The following is a 15,000-nucleotide window of genomic DNA, read 5'->3' as shown; positions in this document are numbered from 1 at the left end:
CGTGTTTAAACAGGTCCCAGTCTGTGCAACTGTAACAGGCCTGGAGACATATTGAATAGACTCCTCCGACCAAACCAGAACTAAACGTCATTCTGGACGGCAGGGTTCTTTGCCACAGTGCCATGGAGTCACAGAGCATCTGGCCAGAGTCTGGGAATGTTTTTGAGGTGATAGAAGGAAGATCTTGTGATGATTCGATGTGTAGGAGAAACTAATGAAGTGACTTCAGTCAGGCTCGGCCACAGCACAGGTCCAGAGTAGAGTCAGCCATGATCAGTGATCAGTGACGCTAGGCTTCATATATCACATCATATCATGTCCGCGTTGTTTTAGAGGAGGCAGGGCCGGGAGGGTATTTTATTTCATCTCTTTCCATTTACATCAAATGTCTAGGCTGTTAATTAATAATAATAATGAATTGTGATCTTATTATTCAAGCATTGGAGGAAACAACAGTCATGAGGTGTAGTTTGCTCATTCGTGTTATTTCCAGTCCCTGGGTTCATGTGAAGATGCAGATGAGAACATGGACACCACACAGGCTGTTGAGCAGGTCCAGCAGGACATCATCTCAGCCCTCTTAGCTTCTTTACACCAGCTTCATATCAAGTTTAGGATTCAACTTCTGTAGAGAAGCCCTGCATGGTCATATAGAGCCCTGCGTGGTCAGCAGTGTTAGGCAAGTTACTCAGGAAATGTAATAACATACTCATTACTTAGTACTCCTTTAACAAGTGATAAAATCACTAAATTGGATACTTTCTTAAATTTATTTACCTTTAGGACAAAAAACTATAATCACCATCTGGTGACGCAGTATAGTCTCACATAGCCAGACCTATATCTTCACACTTCATGTTAGCGCTGTGCCAGCGCTGGAGAAAGTAATGGAATAACTTGAAGATACTTGGACTAGTAACTGTAATAGTATTACTGTTTTGGAAATTGTAATCCTTTACACTACTCGTTACTGGGGAAAGTAATGTATTACATTAATAATATTACTTGGTAATATACACTGATGGTCAGGCAGCTGAACCAACACTCCCAACTCTCAACAGAATACTGACATTGGGTCAGAACCCCTTTGGCATCACTTTTTAACACACAGGGAACCCGTTTAGCGTCATTTAATTTCAACATGCAGAATAGATCAACAGACTCCTATAGAACTCTGTTCAAAACTGATTTATGAATGAACTTTTACTTATTACCTTACCTAGGCTACTTACTAGTAGTGATAGTACAGTGCATTCTTCTTATAGTGATCATCTTGGGACAGGTCAAATTGATCACTATAAGCAAATGATTTAAACAGCATGTGTATAGGATGATTCAGGACCAAGCTTTTTGATCACTATAAGCAGTTTATCACTATAAGGGGATTCCACTGTACAGTAATAGGAAGTGTAACAGTGATGTGCACTGTGGTCTGTTCAAGTTCAGAGTTTCTGTTCCAGGTTTCTCTTCTCTGATTCCCACCAAACCAGTCCAGCATCACGTGCCTTCAGATAAACAGACTTTACCACCTTCACCACACAGAGTGAGGAGCAGCCAGCCAAGTCTCATGGTGCCTTCATATAAACAGACTTTACCACCTTCACCACACAGAGTGAGGAGCAGCCAGTCAAGTCTCATGGTGCCTTCATATAAACAGACTTTACCACCTTCACCACACAGAGTGAGGAGCAGCCAGCCAAGTCTCATGGTGCCTTCATATAAACAGGCTTTACCACCTTCACCACACAGATTGAGGAGCAGCCAGTCAAGTCTCATGGTGCCTTCATATAAACAGACTTTACCACCTTCACCACACAGAGTGAGGAGCAGCCAGTCAAGTCTCATGGTGCCTTCATATAAACAGACTTTACCACCTTCACCACACAGAGTGAGGAGCAGCCAGCCAAGTCTCATGGTGCCTTCATATAAACAGACTTTACCACCTTCACCACACAGAGTGAGGAGCAGCCAGCCTCATGGTGCCTTCATATAAACAGACTTTACCACCTTCACCACACAGAGTGAGGAGCAGCCAGCCTCATGGTGACTTCATATAAACAGACTTTACCACCTTCACCACACAGAGTGAGGAGCAGCCAGTCAAGTCTCATGGTGCCTTCATATAAACAGACTTTACCACCTTCACCACATAGAGTGAGGAGCAGCCAGTCAAGTCTCATGGTGCCTTCATATAAACAGACTTTACCACCTTCACCACACAGCAGCCAGCCAAGTCCTGAACACCAGTCAAGCATAGAAACAATCAGATCTCAGTCAGCACTTCTTCACTTCTAGTTTATTTCCCTGCAGTCAGCAGCTGCTGGTGTCTTCTAACATGGTGAAACATAAAACACAGGATCATTTAACAAGCATGTCGTCAACCTGCAGCATCTGAACTCAGCTCTCACTCTAAACAGCTGATCTCACAGTATTGTGATACATTTAGCAGGGGTAGAGTTTACGAGCAGCACCTGAAGGCAGCAGCATCTCTGGAAAGTCAGAGCAGAGCGTAGGAGCTCAGACTCCCCCTGGTGGCTCATTATGGTTTACATCAGAGTGATTCTCAACCTTTCTCATATCAAGGACCCCTAGTTTCACCAACATTAGAACCACAGGCACCCATTTGATGAGATCCTGCCTCTTGTACCAACATCTGAGCATATTTTTATTGGTAGATATTGTAACGTATCCGGTATCTCATGAGGCAGAGGCTTCTTGATGGTACAAGGGTCTTTATTCACAGTTAGTTATATTACAACTCTCAGCGGTTGTCACGCTCAAAGCTAGCAGCTTTCCCTTCGAGTAGTGTGTGTAGACTGACGCGCATGCTCAGTTCACTCCGGAAGTATCCCCACAGCATAGTGTTCCCCAATACAACACTCCCACACATCAGTTCCTATCTGCAGTCGAGACACTACCAATGCTCACCCCTGTATGTGTACTGCTGATTCGCTACATACTCCCCGCCCAACAATAAGGTCAACGCCCACGTTGATAACACATCACACACCCCCTTGTACCAAACATCTTTTTTTCTTTAACAGCTTCTTTGTTTTGTTTTCAATCACAGCATGTTGCACTCTCAGACTTCCCCACATCTCCTCCCCCACAATATCTCATGTCATGCACCTCTTTTACTTTCTGTTACAACAATACAACATCTCCAACCACCATCTCCTCTCTTTTTTTTTTTTTTTTTTTAGTACAACTCAAAGTTGTGGAATCGTCCTGGAGCCCTTGGCTCTCTCCGTGGCCGTGTTAGTCTCTGTGAATCTGTCTGCGGGGCTGATCCCACCTGCAGTGTCTCTGGGCTTTCACGTCCCTGGGTGGGGCCCGCCCGGTCATAGCCGGACGCCCCTCTCTGTGGGAACAGAGTCCTTCTTTCAGCCGGTCTAGGTGAAACCGCCGGGCGGCCGAGATCTGGGGGAAAGGTGCACCCCCCCCGGTATGGGGCCAACCTGTCTCTGTGGAGTACCTTCCTGCCACCAAGTGGCATCTGCACTCGGTACACCACTTCCCCCATTCTCTCCATGACCCTGCATGGGCCTGTCCAGTGACAGTCCAGTTTAGGGCTACGCCCTTTTTTTCTCTGGGGTGTGTACACCCAGACCAACTCCCCCCCCTGGAAATGGTTTCCTTTTGCCCTCACATCATAGTTCCTTTTTTGTTTCATGCCTGCTTTCTCTAGCTGGTCCCGAGCGAAGTGGTGAGCGGACTCTAAGCGATCTTGTAGCCTCCTGGCGTACTCTCGCCCTGGGGGAGCGTCCAGTGCATCTGGTGGCTTGCCGAACGCTATTTCTGCTGGTGTCCGCAGTTCTCGACCTAACATGAGCAGAGCTGGGGTGCAGGAGGTGGACTCGTGTGTGGCGGATCTGTAGGCCATGAGGATGAGCGGCAGGTGCGTGTCCCAGTCCCTCTGGTGTTCCTCCGTGAGGATGGCCAACTGCTTTTTCAGCGTTCTATTGAATCTTTCTACAAGGCCATCGCTCTGGGGGTGCAATGCTGTGGTCCGTGTCTTTTTAATGTTCAGTTTCTCGCACATGGTGGCGAACACTCGTGACTCAAAGTTTCTCCCTTGGTCACTGTGTAGGGTCTCTGGTGCTCCGAACCTACTGAACATGCCGGTTACTAGTGCGTCGACCACCGTCCCCGCCTCCTGGTCGGGTAGTGCGTACGCCTCTGGCCATTTTGTGAAATAGTCCATGGCGACCAGGACGTACTTGTTCCCACTGTCTGAGCAGGGAAAAGGTCCCATCACGTCTACCCCTACCCTCTCCATGGGGGCTCCTGCTGCTAGCTGTTGAAGCGGGGCGCGAGACTGATCTAACGGGCCTTTGTACGCTGCGCAGAGGTCGCAGCGTCGACAGAAGTCCTGTACGTCTCTCCCCATCCTCCCCCAATAAAAACCTTGTCTGATACGGCGGAGCGTTTTGTTTACCCCAAAGTGCCCAGCCCCTACAGTTCCATGGCAGCTCCTGCACACCTCCTCCCTCAACGTTGTCGGCACTACTTTCCGCCACTTATGCTCTCCTGTCGCTGGCTCCTTCCAGGACTTCATCAGCACTCCGTTACTCAAACTCAGGGTGTCGAACCCCGCCCACAGCCCTTTGGTTGTGTCGGTGGCCCCCGCCACCTCTTCCCAGGGCGGCTTCTGGCCCTCTTCTACCCATTGCAGTACTGGTGACAGCTCTCTGTCGTTTTCTTGGTGGCCCCTCCAATCCGCTGCCTTTGCTACCCGCAGCGTCCTGCACACTGGCCCATCCCCCGTGTGGTTAGGGCAGATCCTAGCTTCCTCTTGGAGCTCTCTCTCTCTTCCTTCTCTCTTTTCGCAGTACGTACACCCTCTCTCTGCACAGGGTCGTCGTGACAGGGCGTCTGCGTTGACGTGGCGCGCCCCTGCCCTGTGTTCTATCGTGAAGTTGTAGTCTGCCATTTTCTCTAACCAGCGGCACACTTGTCCCTCCGGCTCTCTGAAGGACCATAGCCACTGCAGCGCCGAGTGGTCGGTCCGTATGGTGAACCGTGGCTGTCCCAGGAGGTAATATCTAAAGTGTCTTAGTGCTTCTACTACGGCGAGGAGCTCCCGGCGGGTGACGCAGTAGTTACGTTCTGCTTTATCGAAAGTCTTGCTATAGTACGCCACCACCCGCTCCCCGTCCGGCCCCGCCTGGGACAGCACGGCCCCCATACCCCCATTGCTGGCATCAGTGTCTAGTAGGAACGGCAGGGCGGGGTCTGGTGCTCTAAGCACTGGAGACTCGGTCAGTGCTTTCTTGAGGGCTTTGAATGCTAGGTGGCATTCTGTCGTCCAGTGGAAGTCTGCGTTCTTCTCTTTTAACCTGAACAGCGGTTCCGCTATTTTAGAAAACCCGTTCACGAATTTCCTGTAGTATGCGGCTAGCCCTACGAAGCTCTCGAGTTCGCCTTTGTTTCTGGGGGTGGGCCACTCCATGACCGCCTGAGTCTTCTCTTCTAGGGTGCGAATGCCCCCCGCGCCGATGCCATGCCCTCCTCTTCAGGAAGTGGCACTTGTCTGGGTGTAACTTTAGACCCGCCTCTGCTATCTTCTGCAGGACTTTTCGTAACGCCCCCACTGCTGCCTGGAACGTGCCCCCATGTGTCAAGATGTCATCTAAATACACGACGCATTCGGATCGGGGAATGTCTCCCAGCAACTTCTCCATTAACCTCTCGAACGTTGCTGGTGCGTTGCACAGCCCGAAGCTGAGTACTCGAAACTGCCACAGCCCCTTCTCTGTGCGGAAGGCGGTCTTTTGCTTGGCATCGTCGCGGAGGGGCACCTGCCAGTACCCGCTACGGAGGTCTAGGGATGAGAACCAGGATGACTCTCCCGCGGCGTCTAACAGTTCCTCTATGATGGGCATCGGGTATGCGTCTTTTTTCGTCACTTTGTTCAGCCCCCTATAGTCTACACAAAATCGCATTTTGGGGCTATTTTTCTTTTTCACCAGCACTACCCCTGACGCCCACGGGCTGTCTGATGGCTCAATGATCCCCGCCCGCAGCATGTTCTCTACAGCTTCGTTCGCTATCTCTCTCCTCGCTGCTGGGACCCGACGGGGATATGACCTGACGGGTCGCGCCCCCTCCGTGTCTATTTCGTGTTCCACCAGGTGGGTACAGCCTAGCTCATCATCTGACATGGCGAAAATGTCTTTATATTCCTCTAGTACCCTCCACAGTTCATCGCTCTGCTGGGTCTCTAACCCTTCGCTCTGGCGTTTGTGCAATCCCCTGAGCATCTCTAACCTCTCTCTCTCCCCCTCTGCCTGTTGCGCTGGCTGAGGGCAAGTGTTTGGAGGTGGGCTAGGGGTGGGGCTTTGTGGAGGGGCTTGGTCTGCTGGGTGGGGCTCATGCACTACGGTGACGCGATATACAGTGATGTTATTTACATTAGCTCTCTCCTCTGGAACGGTGGGAGGGTGGCCCATCTGGACTACTGGCCCCCCTGCAAATGTCAATGTGCTTTTTCCTAGGTCTACTGTGCATTTGTTTAGCGTCAAGTAGTCTTCCCCTAGGATGCAGGGTCCCGTCATTTCTACCACCCACACCGGAAAGTCCACTTCCGTCTGTTCCCCCACTGTTATCATTACGTGTCCCCTCCCCCTCATTGGCATCAACTCACCGGATACTGTTCTTAGTAGTTGTGCTGCTGGCTGCTCCAGGCGCGTCCCCTCGGGCATCATGTTGACGTTCACCAGCGTTGCCGTACACCCCGTGTCCACCAGGGCGGCGCAGTATCTCCCCTGTATGTAGACTGGAACATGGCAGCCGTTCATCGCGCGCGGCCCGCTCTGCATGCTGACAGCTCCGGCGATGTCGTCTACTTCGGGGCCCGGCGGAGCCCCACCTCCCCGTTGCTGTCGGTGGGCCCGTTGCTGTCGGTGGGCCCCCTCCTGCGATGATGTGGCTACGGGGACTGTGGCATCGTAGACCCGTCTCGCCCCATCTGGATGGGCCCTGTGCCGTTTCCCTGGTTCCACGCTCTCCGGCGGCAGTCTGCTTCCCGATGTCCGGGGCGTCCGCATCCCCAGCAGATCATGTTCCCTCTGGCCCAGCTGTTGTTCCGCTGAGTGGGCTGTCGAGCGGGGTTGGGCTGCAGGGTCGCTCTGCGGAGCAGTTGTTCTGTCAGCTGTTGTACTGACTCGGACAGTTCTTTCACCCTGTCGCCCTGCTCTCTCACCGTGTTGCTTTGCTCTGCCCAGGCCGTCTTCCACGCTGGTTCTTCTTGTAACTGGCTCTCCGCGGCCATTCTGACCACTGGGGCGGCCTCCATTATGCCGCTGCTCTTGTCCCAGCCTTCTACTGTCTCTATCTCCAGTGCCAGCCCCAGCGCTGCTCCCAATGTTTTCGGGTGTCCCAGCGTTACCTTCTGGCTTAGGCTCCGTGGCTCGATGGCCTGGACAAAGTAGCTTAGGGCTAGTCCATCCAGCGTCTCCGTCGGTAGCTGGCTGTATGCGCGCCGGCTGAGAGTCTCAATGTCCGTTGCCAGTGCACGTAGTGACTCACCCTGTCGTCTGCGTCTGTTACACAGTTCTGCGGCTACGATGGCCTGCTCCTCGCATCGGCCGAAACGTCTCTGCAGGACCCCCATCACCACATCCCAGTCCTTTGTATCAGCTATTGCCGACACGCACGCTGTAGCCTCGCCCTCGAGGGCCATGACGAGGTAGCTGGCTCTCTCCCTTCTCGTCCAGCCATTCCAATCTGCAGCCTCTGTAAACTGCTTGCAGTATGCCTCCCATTCGACTTTACCGTTGAATTTTGGCGGGGTTATTTCCTTTCTTCCCCGCCGCTCGCCGTCTTTTGCCGCCTCGACCCGTGTTCCGTCTTTGTCCTCGGGCCGTAGGCTGGCTCCGCTGGGCTGTGGCACAGCCTCCATGGCTACAGCGGCAGTGTCAACCCGCTCGATCTTCACTCTCACCGGTCCCGGTTCTTCCGCTCCTTCTCCCGCCTCGCTAGCTTGCCTGCTAGCTCCCTTGGGCTGCGGGCTAGCTTCCGTGGCTACGGTGCTAGCTCTATCTGGCTCGGATTTTATTTTCACCAACCCCAGGCTTTCTGTTGTTTTTCTTTCTTGGTTCCCTGTGGTAGCAGCTGCGTCTACCCAGACATCATCCTCCTCGGCCGGCTGGTAGTCTGCCCCGGCTCTCGCCTCTCCCGCCTCTCGATTGAGCCGCTTGCGCTCTTTCTTCAGGAACTTGTTAACCATTTCGCCAATCTGGAGGCAATATTCACCGTTTAAACTTCTGACGCCAGTGTAACGTATCCGGTATCTCATGAGGCAGAGGCTTCTTGATGGTACAAGGGTCTTTATTCACAGTTAGTTATATTACAACTCTCAGCGGTTGTCACGCTCAAAGCTAGCAGCTTTCCCTTCGAGTAGTGTGTGTAGACTGACGCGCATGCTCAGTTCACTCCGGAAGTATCCCCACAGCATAGTGTTCCCCAATACAACACTCCCACACATCAGTTCCTATCTGCAGTCGAGACACTACCAATGCTCACCCCTGTATGTGTACTGCTGATTCGCTACAATATGATTTTGTCCGGAATTGTGAATGTTTCGAGGTATTAAATCATGGCTAAAAGAGAAACAACATTGTTACTACCCCTGTAGACATACCTGTATTTTGTGTAGATGTATTTTTGTGTATGTATCAATCAATCAATTTTAGATTGATATAGCACCAAATCATAACAAGACGACTCCTCTTATAGTGATCACTTTGGGACAGGTCAAATTGATCACTATACTGTAAGTGAATGATCATGATAGCCATTTTCTTCCTTTTCTTTATTTCTCATGCAGATTACCATCTAATTGACATTTGTATATTTATTACATATAGTATAGCATATATAATACAGTACAGACAAAGTAATGAAACAGACAGCATTTACTGAATGTTACTGACTCTCTATATACCCACAGAATGTTACTGACTCTCTATATATCCACAGACATGCACCAAGTATTGCTACTGTATCTCCTTGCCTCATTTTTGACAGTTTGTAAGCAAAAATATATATAATTATTGTAGTTTTAAACATTTTTTCCATTGTTCTCAAGTGTGACAACAAGGCCCAAAATGATCACTGCAACAGCATGTGTATAGGAACGATTCAGGACCAAACTTTTTGATCACTATGAGCGGTTGATTACTATAATTGTGATCACTATAAGCGGATTCCACTGCATTTCAAGGTGCTTTACAAATAGAGCAGGTAGAAGATCTGTGGATTTACTTTTGAATATTTGTGGGTGTATTTTATGTAAAAGCCTCCTGTGGATAGGTGTTGTAAATGAACGTTTGCTACAAACACTAAACACAGTGCATGTGGTCCTTATGCTGTATGTCAGAATTCTAATGCTATTGTGGTGTCCATATCAAATCAAATAAACATACACAGTAACTTAATATCATGATGACTATCTTAAGTAGAGATAACATGAGCAGATCATTCTTCTACATTCTCTATTTGTGTTAACTTGAAAATGCTGTTGCTGGGGACCCCCTGGACCCCCCTCAAGGCCTCCTGGTGGTCCCCGGAGCCCATGTTGAGAACCACTGGTTTAGATTAGTTTATTTAAACCTAATATTTAATTGAAACCTGGATAGGGTTAATTTATAGCTGAAATGCTCATCATGGCAGATACAGGTTTATTTTGTGTTCATTGAAACCCGATAGCTTGAACAAGCTTGACTTTATGACAGGAACACAAACCTAGCTGTCACTCAGAGGGAACCAAATGGTTCTCAACAGCGGCTGTAAGTTAACCATCTCATCTCCTGATACAAACTCAATAAATACTCAATAAATGTGAACTAATGAACAGTATTCCAGTCCAATTCATTATGTGTTGAAGTAGAAAGTAAATAATGTCCACAGGTTCTTCATTTTTTTCTCTTTCCAATTTCCCCTTTTGACTTCCATTTTAAAATTAGAAAGGAGAAACAGTTTTTAATGTAAGAGTCTGTATTTCACATATTGTGTCATGAAAATAGATTTATATTTCTTTTAAATTACATTAACTGGACTCCCATTGAGACATATTAAACAGGCCTGTTACTAATAAAGACAAAGTTAAATCTTTGAAAACATCAACCAAAGTCCCTAATTAGAGCCAAAATATAGTTTATAAGTATCAAGAAATAAATTATCTTTCAATTTCAAACACCCGTGTGAAAATTTGTACATGCTTTTGCTGGTATTTAAATGTTATGTTTTATCAAGTTTCATGGTATCTCTTTACTAGAACTAAGTATTTATTAATATACAATTTATTTAGCTACTAACAAATAATGTATCAAACTTGAGTAAATAATCATTAAAGGGATAGTTCAGATTTTTGGAACCCTAGCCCTGTTTGCTATGCTTCTCAAGGATGATTTTGATTGGTAGATTATTTTCTCAACTCAATCCATGCTGTTCTTCATACTACTTCCAGATAGTAGTTATCGTGCGTTCCTTTATCGCAAAATAACTGGGATGTGGAGGCTAATGACATCACGTCCGTTTTGTTAGCGTTCCATTTGCAGAAAACTTGAGCTGGGAAGTTTACTGTTCATTGGTCAGATCCAGTCGCTAGCCAGGCTAGCCATTGTTAGCAATAACAATTGACAACATGGCATTTTGCGGCATTTTGCGCATACAAACACTGCAGCCTCATGTCCACACAGATAGAAGTTAAGCAGTGCTGTGTGTACAGTTGATTTAAGAGACACAAACAAAACAGAAGTGCTAAACAATATTACTACGATTACTACTACTGTTGTTGCGCGGCGCAGCCATCTTGGATTTTTTAGGTTGGGGCTGCTGAGGCTCCTACGAGTTTGGAATGGGAAATACCAGCTCTGATGACGTCACCGCCCAGCTCATGACCTTTGAAGTCGTAAGATTACCAGTTCCCAGTTATAAAGGAATGCACGATAAGCTCCAAACCAATACAAGGTCAGTGGGGTCACGCTCCTGTCTCTGTGCAAGCTGACTGAGGCTCAGTGAAATGTACTTTGTGTGCACTGTGGAGGACATTTCACTGAGCCTTGGTTAGCTTGCACTTTGCTCATCATTGGTAAATAGCAAATAGGAATAGGGTCCCAAAAATCTGAACTATCCCCTTTAACACTATTACAACTTATGTAAGTTTTAATTTGTATAGGTCTAAGTGTGTATTTTAACAGCATCAGCTAAAGTTTTACTAATGACTCATAAGACATCTGTATGCATGCTTATAATTCAGATATAAATGTTTAACTCATATGAGTATTACATTATGATGGACTAATCAGATTCTGACATCTATAATATAATAAGTAATTGCTGTTTAATTAATCAATAACTAACTGCTTGTAAAAGGCTTATAGATGAGAGTTATTAAGTGTTACCAAAGCAAACGGCCTTTAAATCGACATGTCTTATCACATTCTGACATTGGTGTATTCTTTCTGATGGTGTCAATATGTCTGATTTGCTCGTCTGTGTGCAAATGTTGTACTGTAGTTCTGGAAGACCTGTAGTGTCCACGCCCACTGGTGAGGATGCAACTCCCATGAAGATCCAGAATCTACTGAGCTGGGACAATTTCATTACATTTTCAGATTCCTGTCTTGTTTGTAAGATTCTGCATGGCCAGGCTCCTCCCCCCTTAGTGCTTTTATAAAGCAAAAAACAACAATGACAGACGCACCAGGTCTGTGGTACGAGGAGATTGTATGATTCTGAGGAGGTCTGCCTTCAGTCAGGCAGGCTTTTCAGCAGCTCACACATGGAACATCTCCCATCACAGTTCAGACACTGTGACACTTGATCGTTCTTTTAAAGTCAATTTTGAAATCTTGGTTGAGAGACAAACATACTCTGTAGCATGCTGACATGCTTTGATTTATGTTTTTTGTATTGTTAGCTCTATTATTTTATGTGGTTTTTTAAAGTGTGTGGCTCTATAGGTACAGTATCTGCTGTTCCTGTTTTAATGTATATGTCTTTGCAGTTGTCACCATCATACCTGTCCAGGGACTAAACGGTTGAAAACTAGCCAAGCTGGCTAAACTGACACATGTAGAGAAATGTTTATCAATGTGCACTGTCACTGTCATTTTAAACTCAATAAAGGAAAATGAAAATGAAAATCCATCAGTCAGGCGTTGGCGATCAGCAAATTCTGTTGATGTTCTGAATGTTAATTGAATGCCAAAAAAATGGAGCGATAGGAAAAGTTAATGTCACCACAAATGTATAAGATGAGCATTATTTTGAATATTCTGTATTCTGGTTGCAAGATGGTTGGCCTATGAACTTATAAGATTTTTTTTTTTTGATTGATTTTCTTTATTTAAGTGTCATGCTATAAGAATGCAAGCCTATATGCAGCATGCTGGTCACAGTATTCTACAGTCTTTTGATGTGGATGGCAAGGTGAAGCCACAACATTGTTATAATTTCATACAGATGCAATAGAACAACCAGGGGGCAGAGAAAGAATTAGATCACTCATAGCGAAACTTGCAGGTGACCAAGACAGATGATGCAAACGTATCATCAAGTCCTTTGACCTAATGAATTGAGTCTGTGAGAGACTGATTAATTGATTGATTGATTGATTGATTGATTGATTGATTGATTGATTTTAATTTGAATGAAAACATCCAAGGGACATGAACAAGTGTAAACACGTATTTCATCATGGTCCCTGGTCTTATAAAAACATGACATACAGTAACACATAACATCAAGTAAACCATACAGAACAATGAAGGATAAGAAGAACAGGACACATAAAGCAACATACCATGACACCAGAAGGCTCACACACACATGACTCCAGCTGACTCATTTTTCAGAAGGTTTTTAAAACCATTCAGAGAATTCACAGACATTACCATTAGGGATCTCGTTACACTCCTCACACCCCCACACACCCACACACACACACACACACACACACACACACACACACACACACACACACACACACACACACACACACACACACACACACACACACACACACACACACACACACAGCCACACACACACACACACACACACACACACACACACCCATATTGAGGAACTTCTCACAACTTTGATTTTCAGTAGTTTCAAATCTGCTACACTAGCCCTCGTGTTCAGGCTGTGAGTGTCCCGAACAAACTGGAAGTACTTGGTGAAATAATTAGGACAAAGGTCAAGTCATATTATTTTATAGACCATGATACGTTTCAACTGTTGTGTTGTGTACTCTACTTTCAACATGGAGCCAGTTTAACTCTTTCAAATGAGTTGGGCTAATGTGTGTTCTTGGACTGAGGTCCTTTGATGTATGTGGACCCAGGCATAACGTGTTCCATCAGTCGGTGGTGACCAGCGCCCTCTGCTGTGCAGCTGTGTGCATCAAAGCTGCACACACTAACAGACTAGACAAGCTGCTGAGGGTGGGCTCTATTTCCTAATTCTAACTCATATCAAGGTCACACAGCACTTGCTTGAGAAAATGAAGCTGTTTCTCTAAATGACCAAATGTAAATGTATTGGAAATATTTTTTATTGCAACATGTTTCAACAATGTTTTCTGTCACCAAAGCAAGACCACAAAATATAGTCCCACTCCCTGAAAGTTGTAAATGTAATTGTGATTCCTATACTTATAACATTACATGATATATAGATTGGGCAGCAAGAATAATCATTGAACAATTCAATGCAAATTTCACAATTATGACCAACTCAAAAATTGCAAAGAAAACTTAAACAATTGTGCCCTCTAGTGGTTAGACATCTGGTAGGCAATGTGGAGGTCAATATTTATGAACAGGTACAGTTCTTTCACAAAGCTAACGGTCATTGAACCTCTTATCAGAAGGACTATTATTTTAGAGCTGCTAAACATTTCCTCGGGATAAGAATATATTTTTGACTTTTTAATTGATAACACTTCTAAAAATATATATATAATTTTCTTATAAAAACCCAATCAGTCTTTCATCCATTCACCTAATTACCATGTCATACACAAGAAGATTTAAAGAAGTAAAAACACAACAGTAAAGAATAGGCCTGATGGTCTCATACTGTAGCACCAAAAGCAGCTTTCCAAAATGATACAAGAAAAAACATCAGAAAATCAAAATTTGTCAGATGTCTCATCCAGCAGAATGTGTTCTTGTTCCCAATAGTAGTGATAAGGAGGGTGTGAAGACACCTGGATCTACTCTCCGTCTCTACCCGTAGAGGAAGAGGAGGAATGTGAAGTTAGGCTATTTCTTACAACATGAACACATAACTAATGTTGCAAATGATTACTTATTGCAACACTCAAATAAGTTACCATTTTAGACGGATAAATCAAATTTTTTGAGTTTTGGATAGGTGTCGAGAATATCCTTGTCTTTAAGAAGTTCAAGAAAGTACTATAATACATATAACTAAATATGTAATGATGACATCATGGGAGACTTTGCTCATGGATCATGATGTTGACATGTTTCTGAAAACAAACATAAGGAGAGTCTCAGCTAAAATAACAAAGTGACAATGTTTTCCAAAGATTTATTGTAGGAAACGACATCTCACTCCAGTAGATATATAAGAATCCAACACTCAGAAAAACCCTAAGGCACATAACATCTTGAAGCAGTTGACTATGTGATTTCACAGGTGAAGTTAAAGGACAGAACCCTTATTCATCTGAGTCAGTTTGAGGAAGTTAGTCACTGGAAAAGAATGATGTCACACAGGAAAGCGAAGCCTCAAGTCACAAATACATTAGACTCGAATGACACTCAGATACACGTCATGTGACATACATGTGCTGTATGTCATGCTACAGTACATACATGTGCTGTATGTCATGCTACATGTCTCAGTACATACAGTATGTGCAGTCCCAAATCCTCACATATACCGTCAGAAATTTTTTCCGAATTTTTTCAACGCCTACTTTTTTAGGTTTATAATTAAGACTCTAAATTCACATAA

The 15,000-nt window shown here is 45.6% G+C and overlaps 1 protein-coding gene across 1 annotated transcript in view; it reads right to left on the bottom strand.

Moving 5' to 3' along the window:
* Positions 1 to 14,570: 14,570 nt before the first annotated feature.
* Positions 14,571 to 15,000, bottom strand: part of LOC310778860 (H-2 class II histocompatibility antigen, A-U beta chain-like) — a 16,419-nt gene continuing 15,989 nt past the window's right edge. Inside the window, exon 7 of the mRNA XM_083639314.1 lies at positions 14,571 to 15,000. This exon is cut by the window's right edge and continues 284 nt beyond it. The gene's annotated coding sequence lies outside the window, so the exon portion shown is untranslated.

The sequence above is a fragment of the Poromitra crassiceps genome (genome assembly GCF_964638095.1).
Source record: "Poromitra crassiceps genome assembly, chromosome: 6".
Classification (NCBI taxonomy): Eukaryota; Metazoa; Chordata; class Actinopteri; order Beryciformes; family Melamphaidae; genus Poromitra; species Poromitra crassiceps.
Note: the sequence above shows the minus strand (reverse complement) of the source record. Positions and strands in the feature narration are given on the sequence as shown.